The 19,480-nt window shown below is 40.1% G+C and overlaps 1 protein-coding gene across 3 annotated transcripts in view; it reads left to right on the forward strand.

Annotated features, from left to right (window-relative positions):
* Positions 1–7,499: 7,499 nt before the first annotated feature.
* Positions 7,500–19,480, forward strand: part of LOC109422117 (uncharacterized) — a 30,356-nt gene continuing 18,375 nt past the window's right edge. Inside the window, exon 1 of one of the 3 annotated variants that reach the window (XM_019696745.3) lies at positions 7,500–7,648. The gene's annotated coding sequence lies outside the window, so the exon portion shown is untranslated. The remainder of the gene's footprint in view (positions 7,649–19,480) is intronic. The other 2 variants (XM_029854830.2, XM_062844840.1) reach the window with 2 other exon arrangements.

Raw genomic sequence — 19,480 nt, forward strand, 5'->3', positions numbered from 1 at the left:
AAGCGACTCCGCACCGTTCCGACTAAAGGAACTCTTGGTACCGACATTAGCCAGGTCGATATCTAGCATGGCTAGTGTCTCTGGCAGGATCTCACCCTACTGGTTTGTAAAACGGCTTTCGCATTCCACGGCCTAGGCATTGATGCCACCCGCTATTATCACCGGCCTTCACACTGTCAGCACGGTCGTCATACAGTCCAGCATTTGCGTGAACTGCTCGATCGGCCACCGCGGAGGTGCATAACAGCTACAGAAGAAGACCCCGTTTACTTTGGCGACCACGAAGCCCTCATTGCTGGTAGACACCAACTCCTGGGCGGGGTAGTTACCCGTCGTCCAAATCGCCGCCAATTTTCTGGACCCATCCGCGACCCAGTTGCCGTTGCCGGCGGGTACTTGGAATGGGTCCGCTATGATGGCGATATCCGTACCCCACTCGGAAACCGCCTGACAAAGTAGTTGCTGAGATGCGCAGGCTCGGATTAAGGAAGGGGAGGCCGGGGCCAGATCGGATGTGGAGGCCCCTCGGGGGGAGTAATGCCATGAGCAAATAAGCTTTTCTTTGTTTTGTTAATGTTTAGCAAGCAAAAAGGTTTTTGTGGGGGGCCCTAAATGTGAGGGCCATGGGCTCTGACCCCCCATCCTTTACCACTTATGTGGCATTCGTGTCCGAGAAACCAAAGATGGTGGTCAGAAGGGCCGCCTGGCAACTTATTAAAAGATTCAAGAGTACAAATCAAACAAGGGGTCTCTTGTTAGCTTTGTGGATAAGGCTTTGGATCGCCATCCCGGTCAATTAAATAATAATCGTGGAAAAGCTCAAAAATGCAACAAAGAAGAAGCAGAGGCAGAAGAAGAAGAGTACAAATCTCATTATTTAGGAGGCCAAAAAAGACACATATTACTCACTCGCAAAGAACAACAAGTAATATTTTCAGCTCGATTCGTTAGTTAACATAAATGAGCAATTCGGAACTTGAATGTTACGCCAAATTCTAGAAGCCAGAAAGTTCCATTCGGAAAATTATCTGAACTTTATGGAAGTTGAAAGTGTATTTCGTCGTGGGACGCGGAATTTTTGGTTACTTGGGGTTGGGATGTGTGCTATGTAGAATGCTGCATCCAGCTTGGCACCAACCATTTTGTAGCATATACCTATTTGATGGGCTTAGATTTGAAGGGATGTAAGTGACGTTTCGCCGAATTTGAGTTGAGTATACCAAAAAAATCTTCAGTTTTCATAACTTTTTCAAGATAATTATTATCTTGCTTAGAAAAAATACAATAAATCGGGGAAAATTGGGTAGATTTTGAAACTGCTTTGGATTAGTTGGTACCACATTCTTATGTATTTGGAATTGATCTAGATCTGCTGAAACTGATCTAGATAAGTTTTAATTTTTCAATACGACGTTCTAGTTTTCTCGATATGCATCCAAGAGGGTTGGAGTCTGCGGAAAAGTGCTTTGGATTGGTTGGCGCGACATTCTTACATTGTAAGTTTTGCTCTAGATCTACTTTAACTGATCTAGATCAATTGCATCTTTTGATATGATTTTGTAGTGTTCTAGATATGCATCTTGAAGAGAAGACTCCAATTTGAAGAAGTTTCTTGGATTTATTGGTATCACATTTACAAGCCTTCGATTTGGATCTAGATTGACTGTAACTGCTCTGGACCTTGTTTTGTTTTTGTGTATCGGTCTAATGTGTTCTAGATTTGTATCTTAGAGGGTTGCAGTCTTCAACAAAGTACTTTAGCCCTTTCGTGACGAACCAGCACAATTGTGCTGTTGAGCGGTAACAGTTGCCGATATGGTTCAACTGATCTAGACTACCCAACAAACATTTTTGTTGTACAAGAGTGGTACACACTACTCTTAAGCAAACTTTAGCATAAGAAACTGTTACTTGGGTAGTTTCTTCTTGTCATATAACTTTAGAGAGTTATGAAATTTGGAGGGTTTCCGTCTTCGGAAAAGTTTTTTTGCACATTTGCAACTAGCACTGCCTAGTGGCAGAAGCTCAAACCAAATAAATGCTCTCTGAGTAATCAGGCTCCTGAAACATATTTGATGAACATTTTGTCAGTATTACGTTTGGCTTTGATATCACAGAAATCACAGACAACGACATTGAAATCTAATATATTTCAGGTCCTGACTAATTGGATTGTTCGGCGAAGTTGTTTGGCTGGTCAAGGACTTACAGATAATGGGACATTTGATTCGAAATTCGATCACTAGGTGGCGATAGAGCGCATATTAAATTTGAATTTCACAAATATCAGGCAGGAGCTGTTTGGAAAATAGTGAGCTTTCGGTTGAATTGCCGTTTGAATCGATTTTCTGCCACTAGGCGGTGATAATTGAAAATTTTCAGAAGCATACAATAATAATTAAAAGCTAGAACATTTTCAACAAGCTGTAACTTTGCATAAGGCACAATAGGCATTCTCAAATTTTAACTGCTAGTTCCTCAAATAGTTAACTATAATTTGTACAATTTTGGGCTTAATCGGTTAACTCAACTCGAAGTTAAAGCGTTTCTAGCATTTTTTTTATTTGACTCCCGTTTTTTAACTGTTTAATCTCGGGATTAAGTGAACCGAATGAAATGAAATTTTCTTTATTCATGACTCATATATTGGTTTTTGAAAATATTTGAATCACTTTCGAAGTGGAACAAGTTACAGCTTTTTGAGTACTTTTCGAGAAATTCCAATCATTTAAATGCTTTCAAAATGTGACTAGCATCGTTTCGTGGCGAAATTTCACTTCAAATGGACCCCCAACTGTAAGTCTTTGACCTTACAATCAACTTTGCCGAAGAAACTAACCTTCTAAGTGATCAGGATCCTTACACAAGTTAAAATATTTGCGTACTCACTAGCGACGTCTAGTGGCAAAATCGCGAAAGGAACGGCTCATCAACTGTAAACCCTTCACTTTCATAATACTTTGCCAAAGAAACCATCTTTCCAAATACTGGTATACTTAGAGCACAAGAGAGTCATATCGAAAGATAAAACTGATGTAGATCTTGTTGTAGTTATTCTATACCAACAACGAAGACGTAAAAATGTGATAACAACCAATACCCAGCACTTTTCTGAAGACTGCAACCCTCCAAGATGCATATCCAGAGCCCTAGAGTAAGATAAAACGGATCTAGATCACTTAAAACAGACCAATATCAGAATTGAAGACGTAAGAATGTAGTACTAACTTATCCGAAGCACTTATGCAAAGACTGCCTCCCAACAAGATGCAAAAAACCCTGTAGGACACTACTTCGTAGACTCCAACCCTTCAGGATGCATATCTAGAACACTACATAGTCATATCAAAAGATACAACTGATCTAGATTAGTTAAAGCAGATCTAGAGCAAATCCGAAGACGTAAGACATGGCATCAACCAAAACAAAGTTCTTTGTTGAAGACTGAAACCCTCTAGGATGCATATAGAGAACACTAGAGCGTTGCATTGAAAGGTAGAACTTGTGTAGATCAGTTTCACCAGATCTAGATCAAAACCGAAGATATAATAGTGCAGCATCAATCAATCTAGATAACTTTGCTGAAGACCCTAACCCTCTAGGATGCTTGGCAAGAGTATTGGAGTGCTTGTTCGACTAGTGCCGCAATCGATCTAGTTAGAGGGATGTTCAAGATAGTTGTGAACATTTTGTATTACCTCTGCACTAGCAGAATCTTGTTTTGCAGTTATTTTATGTTGTCACGATATAAGTTTGGCATGCAAATAAAAAAATAAAATATTTTTTAAAAACGTTCCTCATTCACGCTATTTTGGAGGGAAAATGAGCATAGACGTGTTCAATGTGTTTTTGTGTGTTAACAAATTTCGCCCCCCCCCCCTAATGCCCGGATAATGACGCCTCCAGAGCACTACTATTGGATACCCTTGAGGCCCGAGGTAAACAACCCTTCGTTCCAGTAAGGGATGTGTTGGGAACCCGCGATCTCCCCTATATACATTTCATTTATAAATTTCTCCGCTCATCTGGTATAAGAGTTTAATTCGCTTGTGTTTGCTTCTCCAGTTTTTTCTCTGTTTTGTCCTCCTCGTGTTACCGAGCTGCTCCTGGCCATCCGGAAGACCAAGTCCTTCAACAAGCTGGTACCATCACCACAAGGCACCGACCACGTTAGAAAAATGCGATTAGCACCCGGATGAGCTGCCGTGAAACCTTTGGTCCAGTCCTCACCCTGTCCATCCTTCAAAATGTGACCTGCTAACCTCGAGCTGCTACGAGTACCCTGGCCTCCACCCATCACTAACAAACATGATTGAAAAGTTATTATCTTGTACATAGTATATTATTAAGTGCAAAAAGAGATCTTCGGCTTCGTAAAGCGTTATACGCGATTGAGCCTCAAATAAATGAACTAGATAAAAAAAATCGCCCCTTGCTTTCTCGGAGTGATTTTACAATACTAACAATCCTAATTAACAAGAAGGACTAACCAATAGTCATATATGTACTAATAATTACTAACATGAAATACTAATAATTATTCTAAAAAATAAAAATAAACAGACAAACGCAGATGATCGCAACGGTAATACTATAGTGCACTTGTCTATTGCGATACGAAACACATTAAACATTTTTTTTTTGGGTGTATGTTAACCCTATGTGGCCGACAGGGTACCCGTGTACCCGCACCCGTTTTAAAAGCACGGTGTGGAAAAAAGCAAAAAGTTTGTCGGACACATAACGGTTAATAGAATAGACCTTTCTTCTCCTTCTCTTCTAATATCACTCAGTCGCTCAACACTAACATATTACGAAAACCATTCTTGAGCAGAAACTGCTTCAATAAAATATGTTCATTTGAACAGTTCTTGAAGGAGATTAACCTTCACGTACTCGACCCCCGAAAACTCAATTTCAAAATGCTGGACTTTCTTCAATTTTCATCCGATTTTTTTGAAGTCGCCCTCAATCGATCATAAATTGGTGCTAGTTTATTATACTCAAGTGGCCATGCAATGGCGGAACCATTCCGGGGATATTTCGAATTGTGCTGGGGTCAAGGGGTTATCAAAATGGTCGGGTCAAATGCTGAGTTGTCGGGGGTCGAGTACGTGAAGGTTAAGCCGATCAATGTTACCCCGCTCTGATCAATGATATCTCGTTTTACAGTACTTCCTTTCAGTCAACCATTACCAATGTTTACCACCATGGATAGACTAACAAACATGGAAGTAGCTGCCATATATCCACTATCAGCTCACGTGGATAACGAGACTACTAACTTAATTAAATTTAACAAATGTATAGGACCTCCCAGCAGATCAACTACCAAGCGAGCTTCTAAAATACGGTGGAGAAACACTGGTGAGAGCACTACACAGGGTCATTACCAAGATTTGGGAGAAGGAAGTATTACCGGAGGAATGGATGGAAGGAATCGCGTGTCCCATCTACAAAACGGGCGACAAGTTGGTTTGCGGGAACTATTGCGCGATCACACTACTGAGCACTGCCTACAAGGTACTCTCTCAAATTTTATACCGCCGACTATCACCGATTGCAAGAGAGTTCGTGGGGCAATATCAGGCTGGATTCATGGGTGAACGCGCTACAACGGACCAGATGTTCGCCATCCGCCAGGTGTTGCAGAAATGCCGCGAATACAACGTGCCCACACATCACTTGTTCATCGATTTCAAATCGGCGTATGATACAATCGATCGAGAACAGCTATGGCATGTTATGCACGAATACGGATTCCCGGATAAACTGATACGGTTGATCAAGGCGACGATGGATCGAGTGATGTGCGTAGTTCGAGTATCAGGGAGTATCGAGTCCCTTCGAATCTCGCAGAGGGTTACGGCAAGGTGATGGTCTTTCGTGCTTGCTGTTCAACATTTCTTTAGAGGGTGTAATTAGGAGAGCGGGGATAAACACAAGTGGAACGATTTTCACGAAGTCCGTTCAGCTGCTTGGCTTCGCCGATGATGTTGAAACGTACATACATCCGAGTGAAAGCAAGGCGAATCGGATTAGTCATTAATGTGTCGAAGACAAAGTACATGATGGCAAAGGGCTCCAGGGAGGAATCACCGCGCCCGCCACCCCGAATTCATATCGACGGTGATGAAATCGAGGCGGTTGAGGAATTCGTGTACTTGGGCTCACTGGTGACCGACGACAACAACACCAGCAGAGAAATTCAGAGGCGCATTGTGGCAGGAAATCGTGCCTACTTTGGACTCCGCAGAACTCTACGATCGAATAAAGTTCGCCGTAACACGAAGTTAACCATCTACAAAACGTTGATTAGACCGGTCGTCCTCTATGGGCACGAAACATGGACGTTACGTGCAGAGGACCAACGCGCCCTTGGAGTTTTCGAACGGAAGGTGTTGCGTACCATCTGGCCGCAGGTTTTGGCGATGGTTGGTAATCGCCCAGGATGGAGATCTTTCAATTCGGCCCTCTGACTCAGGCTTGGAAGTAAACAAGTCATCCATTACCAACGTTTGCCACCATGGATAGCCTAACACACATGTAAGTAGCTGCCATATATCCATTATCAGCACACGTGCAACAGTGGATTACAAGACTAGTACTAACATAATAAAATTTAACTAATGTGTACAACCACCTCCCTGATAGTATTGAACGGTGGTGATATCCTAGTGTTTAAGTTTACACATCCACCGAGTAGGTACGTAGTTTCATATGTGTACACTGCACTCAAATCTGAGATTGATACCATAATAGTAAATGACTCAACCGCGCCTCGTATATTGGTTAAGCTGTAAGGCACCTCGAGTGGTTCATCGGTGTCCATTATCGTAACGCATTCAGCGATATTTATCAATGCCAGGGATTTATCTGCAGCATTGCTCAACCAATAAGGTCACTCTCCCTCGCTCGCTCGCCTCGCCGGTGTGGTGGCATATGGTCATCAGGTGGAGCTTGGAGGCGACAGGTGCAGTGTTTTCTTTTCCTCCATCACGCTGACGATGATAACAAAGTGGTTCGTTCCTGTAAGCTGTTTGGTCGTACAAACAAAATACACAACGGGTAATCGATACTTTGACCCTTTCAATGCCAACGAGGGTGGATGGTGGACGGAAAACCGCGTTTTAACCCACACGTTGTCACTGAACATCAGTTTTGTCGATACATTTCAGCAACTTCTTGATGGGACTTTTGTTTTTTTTTTTTCGGGGACAAACGGGAATTGATCCATTTTCGTGTGGGGGGAAGGACTAGTCCCCCCTTCTGTTAAATTTTCGCTACGCCAGACGTCTAATGGATGAGGATGGCGTTCGTTTCTAGACCTAACCTCAAACGTGTGCTATACGAAGGTAGTAAGCACTTGTTGAGTGAGTGTTTTTTTTTTTCATCACCGCATTCACCGATGTCATTCCGATAAGGGAATATCACTCACGCAGGTTGTTTCCGATAAGGAACATCGTAGAACTCGTCGCGGCTATGTGTAATATGGGTGTGAGGACAAAAAAAAACGGGTCGGGAATTTGATTCCTAGGTCGGCTTCTACGCGTCACCTCAGTCAATCGGAAGCCACGACGATGAATAGGTGCCTCTAGGAAGGAGGCACACCGCGAACTACTTTTGTACAGTGCTGAAAAGATATCAAGTGGGTGGATCAGTTGGTTTAGTGATAGGGGATTGAAGAACTGCGAACTGTTACAACAAAGAAGAATTAAACCAGTTTATTTATGATATGAAGATTCAATGACAAAAGACCGAAGAAGATTAAACCTGATTAAATTATAATTGAGTGTCAGTAATACATTTAGGTTTAGCAATTCAATCACGTTGGCTTAAACTCGAGTGTTAGTTTTGATAAGAGTGCAACGTTTATCAATGTGGTGTCAATGTAACCAAGCATCCATAGCTTAGGAATCGTAACATTACGTGTGACGCGTGGGTGCAGCTTCAAGATGTGCCATTGTGACAATTTTCATGGGCATAACACCATACTGCACAATTTTGTTGATGGGTTTGATATAGGTTCTATTTTATCTGTATTTTTTGCATCTTTTACTGTTTTCTAAATAATCGGCTTAGTGACAAAACTTCGAAGATTAAACAACGAAAAACCAAAACGTTGAAAACGAGTAATCTACGCAAATACCTAGTAAAATCTATTTTTTTTTGTGTTATTGTAGACGTTTTATTACCTCGTTTTGTTATTTTGTTAATTTTAACCGTTATGTGGCCGGCATGGTACCCGGGTACCCAGCACCCATTTAAAATACACGGTGTAGAAAAAAGCAAAAAGTTTGCCGGCCACATAACGGTTAAAATCCAAATTGAGACTTCCATTAAATCCATTGTGTAACATGTTTATTTCAAGTTTTAATCTATTGCTACACAAACGAAAACTTTGTTCATTTGAATCAAAAACATCAATTTCTCCTGAAAAATCTCTCCATAGTTCATCATAATTTCCTTTGGGAAAACCATAGGTTATAGGAAATTGGCCCGAAATTCTTTTGATTACAGCCAAAGCTTTCCATGGATTTTCCATTTTCTTTTCCTTGGAAAATCAACAAATGCAACAAGAAATTCTTCAGAGTTTCCATTGGAAATTCACCAGATTTTCTCCTGGATATTCACTGGAAAATTTCTATTTGAATTTATCCAGCATTTCCTCTTTAAATCAGTTAGAATTTCCCTTGGAAAATTATCAAAAATTCAATTGGAAAATTGTCTGAAATTATTTTGAAACTTTCACAGAATTTCTTTTTGAAATTCTTCAGAGTTTATCTTGCAAGTTCGCAATCTTGGAATTTTGTAAAAAAAATGTTCTTGAAATTCTTAAGAAGTTCCCTTGGAAATGCGTGTTTTAATTGTTTTCCGAAATTTCTCACAATTTCCCTGTAAACTCGTCACAAATATCCTTGAAGACTCGTCATAAATTCCCTTGAGAGTCTGTTGGACGTCCCTTGGAAATCCAACAAAGTTTCCTTAGGAAATTTGTGGAAAATTGTAAAAATTATGCCTGAACTTTTTTTTTTCAGAAAATCCGTAACAACTTATCATAACGGATTTTTTCTATAACTTTTTTCTTCCGTTTTTTAGAATTTTCATCCCACATTGCCATTTTCTTGTTCCGCTGAGACCGTTCAGATAAGATATGATTCATTTGTGTACATGGGATGGACTATATCCCATATATTTTTATTCATTTTTTATTATTTTTATAATATTTATTTTAAAAACTTTTTCATAGTTTAAAGTGAATTTGAATTATCGAAATATTTATGCAACTTTGGAAGCGAGTTCTATATCAATTTTATAACATTTTCTCTGCAAATGAGTTTATCTAAAAATTATTCAGCTTTGTTTAGCTACAGAAGATCTAAAATTTTTATTTTTTTAAAGTTATGAAAATCTATATTTTTATAAATTGAGTCCAATGAAAACTTTCTGAAATTTTTAAGCAACATTCTAATATATTTTCAAAGACAATCCTCTCCATTTCACAAGGAAAATGTCCTGGAGTTTTCAAGGTATACTCTCAGGATTTTCAAAGGACGATTCCTCCGAGTTTCTCTCAACATTCCGAGAGACATTCCGTAGAATTTCCAATTGAAATCTTCGGAATTTTTAAGAGAAATCGTCAAGGAAAATTCTCCGGAATTTTCAAATATTGTTTTTTTGTTATTTGTGAGTAAAGTTTTCTGAAGTTTCTATGTTGAATGCTTTGAGGATTCTTTGGAATTTTCAAAGGGCATTTTTTTTTAATTTCTTTATACCGCCGTTCGGGGTGACATTGGGCCTAGAGGGTAACATTGGGTTATCGATCCCACGGATGCAGTATAAGTCAGCGAATCCGACGGTGAGTGCAAAGTATCTTAGAATTATGTATTCTAGTAGCCTAGCACATAAGATGCATTCCTGTCGTATTGGAAACGTGCGAAATAGTGGCCCAATGACACCCCGCACGACGGTATTTGTGAATTTTAACCTTCATCCCGCCAACGTACATTTTCCACCTTCAGAAAAGCACAAAAATGGTCATAACTTTTTTGTTTTTCGATGGATTTTGATGAAATTTTCACAAATTCCCGAAAAACTCTCCTAGTTTATGATGCCGGGGACATGGGTGCCTGGTCCACATGGTTCCGGAGTTATTCCGGATTGTCTTGGGGTACCAAAATTGGCCACATACATTGCGCAACGTATATCTCAAGATCCCGATGAGGTAGAAGTATAGTGTCTTCGGCGAATTTGTTCAGCAGGTTAAGAACGAACTGGCAACGGCGACTTTGGTTCGCGATTCGGCCGCTAGGCGGCGCCAGTGTCAAAAATGTTCAAACCCTCATATCTCAGAAACCTGATAAGATAGAATGATGCTGTCTTCGGCAATATTCTTCAGCAAGCTCAGAACTATCTGATAGTAAAGTCTTTGGTTTGGGATTTGTCCGCTAGGTGGCGCATTGTGTTTGAAAATTTCAAACACGTATATCTCGATACCTTAATGAGATACAAGCACGCCGTTTTCTGCAAAGTTGTTCAGCAGGCTAAGAACTATCTGGCAATGGCGTCTTTGGTTCGCGAATCTTCCGCTAGGTGGCGCCAGGGTAAAAAATCTTCAAACTTCTATATCTCAGAATCCTTATAAGATAGAATGATGCCGTTTTCAACAAAGTTCTTCAGCAAGCTAAAAACAGTCTGATAGTTGAGTCTTTGGTCCGTGATTAATTCGCTAGGTGGCACCTTATGTATAATATTTAAACACGTGTATCTCGTTACTGTAATAAGCTAAAAGCATGGTGTTTTCTGAAAAATTGTTTGGCAGGTTGAGATTTATCATGCAATGGCGATGCTAGGTGACACAAGCAATCAATACATCTGAACAATTTTATCTCAAAAATCGGAAAACGTCCAGCAAATTATTCCGAAATTCAAGAGGAAGTAAGACGTATCTGGTGTCCTTGGTTCTGATATTATTCGATAGGTTCCGTTTAGTATTAAGAAAATATTGGAATGAACACCCTAATGAACAAGAAGTATCCCATTTTCAGCATAGCTGTTAAGCAAGCGAAGAGCCATTTGGAATGATAGTAGACGGTCGAGTACGATGGTACAAGAGAGAATACTTTAACACCCTCTTTGATCCCCTGTAGATTAATTTTGTCGCCCTACAATATTGCTTATTTTGCTCCGGGAATGTCTCCGGGAGTTTGTATAGGAACTCTTCCGTGAATTTTTCCAGGAATTTCCCCAGGAATTCCACCTGGAATTTATCCAGGAATTCCTCAAGAACTTCCTCCAGGATTTTTTTTCAGTAAATTTTCCGGGAATTCTTCTAGGACATCGTCCAGAAGTTTCTCCGGGAAATTCTCTAGGAAATCCTCCGAGAATTCCTCCGGGGATTCCTCCGAAAGTTTCCCCAGGATTTCATCTAGGACTTCCATCAGGAACTCCTTCGGCAATTTCTGCAGCAATTCTTCTGGGAATTTTTCCAGGAATTCCTCCGGACTTTTTTACTAAGATTTTCTCCATAAAACTCACTGAGAATTTCCCCAGGAATTCGTCCATGAGTGCCCCCGAGAATTCTTTCATGAACTCCTCCGGGAATTTCTTTAGGAGTTCCTCCGGGATGTTCTATAGGAATTCCTCCAAGAATTTCTCTAGGAATTTCTCCGGGAATTTTTCCAGGAGTTTCTCCCGGGAATTTTCTAAGGAAAACTGTCGGATTTATTTTTCAAGTAAATCCTCTGGGAATTTCTCCAGGAATCTCTTCAGGAAGTCTTCCGTGATTTTTTTCTCACAAAACCCTCAAGAATTTCTCCCGTAATTACTCTAGGACTTCCTTAACGAATACCTCCGGGAATTTATCCTGTGATTCCTCCGGGAATTTCTCCAGGAAATCCTTCAGGAATTGTTTTGGGAATTTCTTCTGGAAATCTTCCAGAATTCCTCCGAGACTCTTCTGAAATTTCTCCGGGATTTTTTAAAGGAAATCTTCGAGATTTTCTCAGGAAATCCTCTGGAAATTTCACCAAGTATTCCTCTGAGAATCCCTCTAGGATTTCCCCCAGGAATTCCACAGGAAATTTCTCTAGGAATTCCTCTGGAAAATTCCTTAGGAAATCCTCCTTCCTGGGGGATTCCCCTCAGGAAATTCCTGGAAGAATCTCTGCAGGAATCCCCTGAGGGAATTCCTGGAAGAATCCCCGGGAGAATTCCTGGAGAAATATCCGAAAGAATTCCTGGAAATAATCCCGAAAAAAGTCCTGGAGAAATTACTGAAGGAATCGCCGCAGGAATTGCTGATGGGAGTCTTAGATGAATTCCCGGAGAAATTCCTGGAGGGAGTCGTGAAGAAATTCCTAGTGAAATTCCAGGAAAAATTTCTGAAGGATTTCCTGAAGAAATTTCTAGTGGAATTTCTGGAGAAATTCCAGGGAGAATTTCTACAGACATTCCCGGAGTAATTCCCGGGAAATTCCAGGCGGAATTTCTGGAGGAAACAAAGCAGGAATTCTTAGAGAAATACCAGAGGAATTCCTGGAGAAATTCCCAGAGGAATTCCTGGAGAAATTCCCAGAGGAATTCCTGGAGAAATTCCCAGAGGAATTCCTGAAGAGAAATTCCCAGAGGGACTCCTGGTGAAATTCTCAGAGGGTTTAATGAAAAAAACTCGGAAGACTTTCTGGAGAAATTCCCAGTGGATTTTTTTTGAAGAAAAAAAAAAGTTTTCCTGAAGAAATTCTCGGTGGAATTCCTGGAAAAAAATCTGGAGGATTTCCCGGACAATTTCTTGAAGAAATTTCCGAAGCAATTCCTGGCGGATTTCCTGAAGAAATTCCCGAAGGAATTCCCGGAAACATTCCTGGAAAAACTCCTAGAAAAATTCTCGGAGAAATCCAGCCTGGAAAAATTCTTGAAAGAATTCCTAAGGAAAATCCCGGAACAATTCATGGAGTAATTCCCGAATTCCTGCAGAACTCCTGAAGAAATTAACAGATGAATTCCTGGGAAAATTACCGAAGGAAGTCCTGAAGGAATCTCCGCAGAAGTTCCTGATGTGGGTCCTAGAGGATCTCCTGAACAAATTTCCGGAAGAATTCCAAGAGACATTTCCAGAGGAATTCCTAGAGAAATTCCTGGAAAAATTCCCGAAAGAGCTCTCGGAAGAAAAAACGGAGCAATATTGTGGGGTGACAAAATTTGTCTGCAGGGGGTCAAAGACGGTGTACCGAATAACCAAACGAATAAATCACGAATCAAAGACTCAACTATCAGACAGTTTTTAGCTTGTTGAAGAACTTTGTTGAAAACGGCATCATTCTATCTTGTCAGGATTCTGAGATATAGAAGTTTGAAGATTTTTTACCCTGGCGCCACCTAGCAGACGATTCGCGAACCAAAGACGCCATTACCAGATAGTTCTTAGCCTGCTGAACAAATTTGCAGAAAACGGCGTGCTTGTACCTCATTAGGGTATCGAGATATACGTGTTTGAAATTTTCAAACACAATGCGCCACCTAGCGGACAAATTCCAAACCAAAGACTTTACTATCAGATAGTTCTGAGCTTGCTGAAGAATATTGCTGAAGACAGCATCATTCTATCTTACCAGGTTTCTGAGATATGAGAGTTTGAACATTTTTGACACTGGCGCCGCCTAGCGGCCGAATCGCGAACCAAAATCGCCGTTGCCAGTTCGTTCTTAACCTGCTGAACAAATTCGCCGAAGACACTATACTTCTACCTCATCGGGATCTTGAGATATACGTTGCGCAATGTATGTGGCCAATTTTGGTAAGGTACCCCGGGGCAAGTGAGAATCCGGGGCAAGTGAGACCTACGGCTATAATTTTATCTATTTTTTGTTTTTAAGGCAAACATTCTTCATGGAAAACATAGGTATCACATCAACGGATACTATGAATTCAAAAATTGTTATTGTTCTCACCATAAAGAGACCATATATGTTATTGTTGTTCATATGTAATTTTCAATTCACTAAGTGAGATTAACGTGCTCTACTATATTCGTCGTTTAAAAATAGAATATCAAATAAAGTCCAACTTTTTCGGTTTCAGGATAATATTTGGAGTGCTTGCAAATTGTTTTAAGCGAAAAAGGTGTAATTTATTTCCATTTATTACCTTTAGTTAACTGCTCCCACTTGCCCCAGTGCATTTCAGCATCTGGGGCAAGTGAGACCTATGAGAGTAAACAAACACAATGTCATAGTTTGATCTCACTGTCTTCAACCTAAGTCGAAATTCACACAAAAGTGAAGTAAAAATCGATGGACGGTGTGCAGAACAGCGTAAGGATTTCGGGTGAACTATCCAGTTCATTTGAATCTCGACGGGGACTACGACAAGGTGATGGACTTTCCTGCCTACTATTCAACATCGCCCTGGAAGGTGTTATGCGACGAGCCGGGCTCAACAGCCGGGGAACGATCTTCTCGAAATCCAGCCAACTTGTATGTTTTGCGGATGACATGGATATTATTGCTAGGACATTTGGAACGGTGGCAGAACAGTACACCCGCCTGAAACGTGAAGCAGCAAAGGTCGGACTGGTGGTGAATACGGCTAAGACAAAGTACATGCTGGTAGGTGGGACTGAGCGAGACAGGACAAGCCTTGGCAGCAATGTTACGATAGACGGGGATACTTTCGAGGTGGTAGAAGAATTCGTCTACCTCGGTTCCTTGCTAACGGCTGACAATAACGTGAGCCGTGAAATACGAAGGCGCATCATCAGTGGAAGTCGTGCCTATTATGGGCTCCAGAAGAAACTGCGGTCAAAAAAGATTCACCCCCGCACCAAATGTACCATGTACAAGACGTTAATAAGACCGGTGGTTCTCTACGGGCACGAGACGTGGACGATGCTCGAGGAGGACATGCAAGCACTCGGTGTTTTCGAGCGACGGGTGCTAAGGACGATCTTCGGCGGCGTGCAGGAGAACGGTGTGTGGCGGAGAAGGTTGAACCACGAGCTCGCTGCACTTTATGGCGAACCCAGCATCCAGAAGGTAGCCAAAGCCGGAAGGATACGGTGGGCAGGGCATGTTGCAAGAATGCCGGACAACAACCCTGCAAAGTTGGTGTTTGCTAACCATCCGGTTGGTACAAGAAGGCGTGGAGCGCAGAGAGCACGATGGGCGGACCAGGTGGAGCGTGATCTGGCGAGTGTTGGGCGTGACCGACGTTGGAGAGCTGCAGCTGCAAATCGAGTATTATGGCGGCAAATTGTTGATTCAGTATTATCATGAATTTGATGTTAACTAAATAAATGAAATGTGTTGGGTTGGGGACATCTCTTTGCCATGGAAAAACACCTACTGATAGCAGCTTCGTTGAGCAGCTTCAATGCTGTAGAACACACATTTATTAATATTTACAATTTCAAATATTTATATAAAACAACTTACATTTTAGTGCACAAATTCACAGGCTTGCGAGGATTAAACTTCCAACCAACTTTTACTTCTATCTCAATTTCTCATCTCTTCTTCCTAAGTTCAGTGTTGCCAGTTTCACCGAACATTTCATCCACAACAAAATGAATGAAGTAAAAATCGATGCCTTAAGTAATAAATCGTTGGATTATGTTTAATTACTACTATTCTGATGATGAAGCTATTGTTTAAAATGGTAAAGCCTTGGGTAGAACATATTTTTTTCCGAAACCATCTATTTTTCATATTTTCATCTAAGCACATTCTATTTTTTTTTTCGTTTTCCGTTGCATAATAAGTTTTACTGAGTGTAAAGAAACCGGCCATGAAGTATGAAAAAAAAAATGGAAAACGACTTATTCAAAGTTCACGATTTAAAAATCTTTATTTAGTGATCGGAAAATAATGTAGGGGAAAACATAACATCTGTAAATCTTGAAAAATCTTTTGACGAGATTCATCAACTATGTAATATGAAAAGCAAGTTTGGAAACCTTCCAGCATTTAACTGTATAGCGCTTTTTGTATAAAAAAAAATCAATTGGTTTTGCACAAGATGCTAATGTTAAATCAACTTTTTTGTCAGTGATGCGTTATTATGAGTGTTACGTAATTTATGCTCGATACTACAAAACACTTCCAACATAAATCGCTAGACATAGTTATTCGTATAAGCTATTTATAATTTATGCTAGCTTACATACATACAGCAACTATATTAAGTCATTTGTATATACATTCCGAATGAGTCCCACTTGCCCCGTGATACGGAGTAAATGAAGATCTGCTCCACTTTTCATTATATGCATAATATATAGAATGTAAAAATTTTGAAACAGTTTTAATGCCCGTTAATCAGGAGAAATATACCTACAATGTCTTTTAGAACCATTGGAATTATAAAACTAATTATGTTTAGAATTGTTTGGCATGACAAAACCAAACTAGCCTTTTTTTAGGTCCCACTTGCCCCGGGGTACCTTACCCCAAGACAATCCGGAATAACTCCGGAACCATGTGGACCAGGCACCCATGTCCCCGGCATCATAAACTAGGAGAGTTTTTCGGGAAATTGTGAAAATTTCATCAAAATCCATCGAAAAACAAAAAAGTTATGACCTTTTTTGTGCTTTTCTGAAGGTGTAAAATGTACGTTGGCTGGATGAAGGTTAACTTAAGCTAATTCTTCACACCTTTCAAAGGGCATTGGTAACTAATTACCAAGGGATTTTTTTTTTAAATTTCTAATGAAATATTCGAGAATTTTCAATTCCAAAAAGCTTGTCGTGGCCCAGAAAATCTCTTTTTTAAATTTTATAATTTTGCTTGAAGTTCTTTAGAATGTCAACAATCATATGCACATTTCTATGTTCCACTCATCAGAGGTTTCCACATAAAATCAACCGAATTTACATTGAAAATTGCCATGCAAATTTAGTTGCAATTGAGAATTTGCTTTGGAGCTTAGAACTCGGAATTTTGCATAACATTATCCTCTGGGAATTTCTGAGGATACCTCCAGATAGTTTGTTTCTATTTGCAATCGGAATATGTTAAGGTGTCTTGCTGCATCACTAAGTTTCCAAACGAATCATTGACTTTTTGCTTTTCAATGATTGTTTGCCTCGCGTTTTAGAAGTGATAAATGTCAATTCTGCAGCAACGCAGCAGAAAATGTATCATCGCAATCACTGCGAGTGAGTATATAGGATGATACTTTTTCATACGAATATTCGCTTTGGTGGCAGACAATTATCACTTCGAAATGTTTAGGCTCATATCCAACATGGCTGCCGATGCTGATTATGCCGTAAAAAGCCTTAAACATTTCCAAAAATTATCTATACACATTTTATTTTTCTTATAGTTGTTATTATTTACCAATCATATACAGACAGCGCGAAAGTCAGAATTTTGAATAACTAGACGCGTGATAAATTTATGCGTACCGTTAGCTGGAGTCAAATTGATCTCTTTATGCCTAGTAAGATGTTTGGGTCAATATGACCTAGATAGGCACGCTGAATAGTAAAAAAGCATTCAACTGAAAAATATTAAAAACTCATTAAAGTGCAGAATTAGATAGTAAGTTTAAATACACGTTATTAAAAATAAAAAAAAAATCAAAAACTTATCAGATTTGTTGGAGGTCTAGTCTAGTCTACACTTAAACAGCCATCACTTGGAAGAATTCTGCAAAATGATATAATCGACTACTTTTACCTTTTTTTTTGTCATTATCAATATTTGCAAAGCGGCGAGGCCTACTGTGCGGTATTGACACTGCAGTATAATTGGACAAAACTATAGAACGGTGACATCTCGTCAGCCGCTCCGTATTGTATACGTTATGGAAGTGAAATATAAACGTTGGGAGTGACGTTGCTGAGATAGTTAATGTCACTCCATTGAAGCTCTTCATCCTGGGATGGGACATAGGAATCTCAGCCTGATGTGCTGGTTCGAAAGCCTAGGCTTAAGCGCCATTACTCGCTCTCTGAAATGAGAAGAAAAAATATAGGGATCTTTTCCTAGGGGGGGGGGGGGCGTTTGATTTGACTTCCAAAAGTCAAAATGAAATTTTGAATCTATTTCCTGAATCGTCAACAATGTCTCAACATCTCTTACAGTCATACGGAAACGCTGTGGATTGTTCTTACTGTCACCATGAGACAGAATTTCTTACAAAGATAGAGCGGACCTGGTGTGATGGTTTGAACACTTGACTATTACGCCGAGGACCTGGGATCGAATCCCACTCCCGACAAACTCATTAAATTTGAGTTCTTCCTTCGGAAGGGAAGTAAAGCGTGGGTCCCGAGATGAACTAGCCTAAGGCTAAAAATCTCGTTAATACAGATAAAAAAAATCTTACGAAGATAAGGGATATGTAATAATTTAACCGACAATAAACATTCGTTTAAAGAGAGCAATCTCAAGTCAATTATATAAACTCACTACTGCCTAGGCCCTTTGCTGTAACTCATTGATACCCCAAGAAACTGCTATGTAATCCCCAGCAACCTTCTAAAATGCCTTGGAACTTCTTTGAAACCTACTCTGGAGCTCTCCGGACAATCTAATCCTCTAAACCTCCTGATATTCCTTTTAAACTCCCATTACAGGACACACAATCTGAACTACTAACGCTTTGAAGGCTTCCAAAATTTTCGTGAAAATCCCTTGAAAACCTTTTTTAAATCCTCTCAAAGTCCTCTGAAACTCCGGAAACTCCACATTTCTAGTCATTCACGTTCAACTCTTTTACAATCATTCTGGTTATAATCCGATTCCATTTAGGTAAACATTGCAATGATGCGCCCTCCACCCATTAAATAAAAGTACTCCGGTGTACTCAGGAATTGGTTTCGGAAAGGGCACACAGGCCGTACTTTCAGTATTTATTCAAGCTACAGCAATGTCCTAAAGGTCAAAATGGATGTGACCCAAATGTGAATCCAAATGATATGATACTGACAAGGGCGTAGCCAGCTTTTCGGTCAGGGGGGGGGGGATGATGAGAGGTGACAAGCAATATTTGTTGAAGGTATTCTCGTAAAAGCCTTGAAAGTATCACTGGAGAAAACTCTCGAGTTATTTATTTGAGAAATCCTGAAGGGAATGCCTGATGAATTCTTAAAGAATTTCCTGCAGATATTTCCGGATATTTTTTAAATCCTGGAATTTATTCATAAAGAAATGTTTGGAGGAATTTAAGGAGTAATTCCTAGAAAAAATCTTTGTGCTTTCTCTAGAGAAATTCCCGGAGGAATCCCTGAGAGAATTCTGAAAGAGTCTTCCCTGGGTGAATTCCTGAAGGATTCTCTGGAGATATGTCTGGAAGCTCTTTTAGCATGTAAGTACTTATATGTTTAAAGTAAGTCACAGTGACTTTTACGCAACCAAAACCTGCGCTGTCGACTCTTTCGTGGTATGTGTTCCTGGTTCCTGTATGCATCCTTTTTTAATTATCTTCCAATACTATGCGCTGGAGGAATTCCTCCAGAAATTCTTGAAGTAAT

Source organism: Aedes albopictus, chromosome 1, assembly GCF_035046485.1.
Source record: "Aedes albopictus strain Foshan chromosome 1, AalbF5, whole genome shotgun sequence".
In the NCBI taxonomy this organism is placed as follows: Eukaryota; Metazoa; Arthropoda; class Insecta; order Diptera; family Culicidae; genus Aedes; species Aedes albopictus.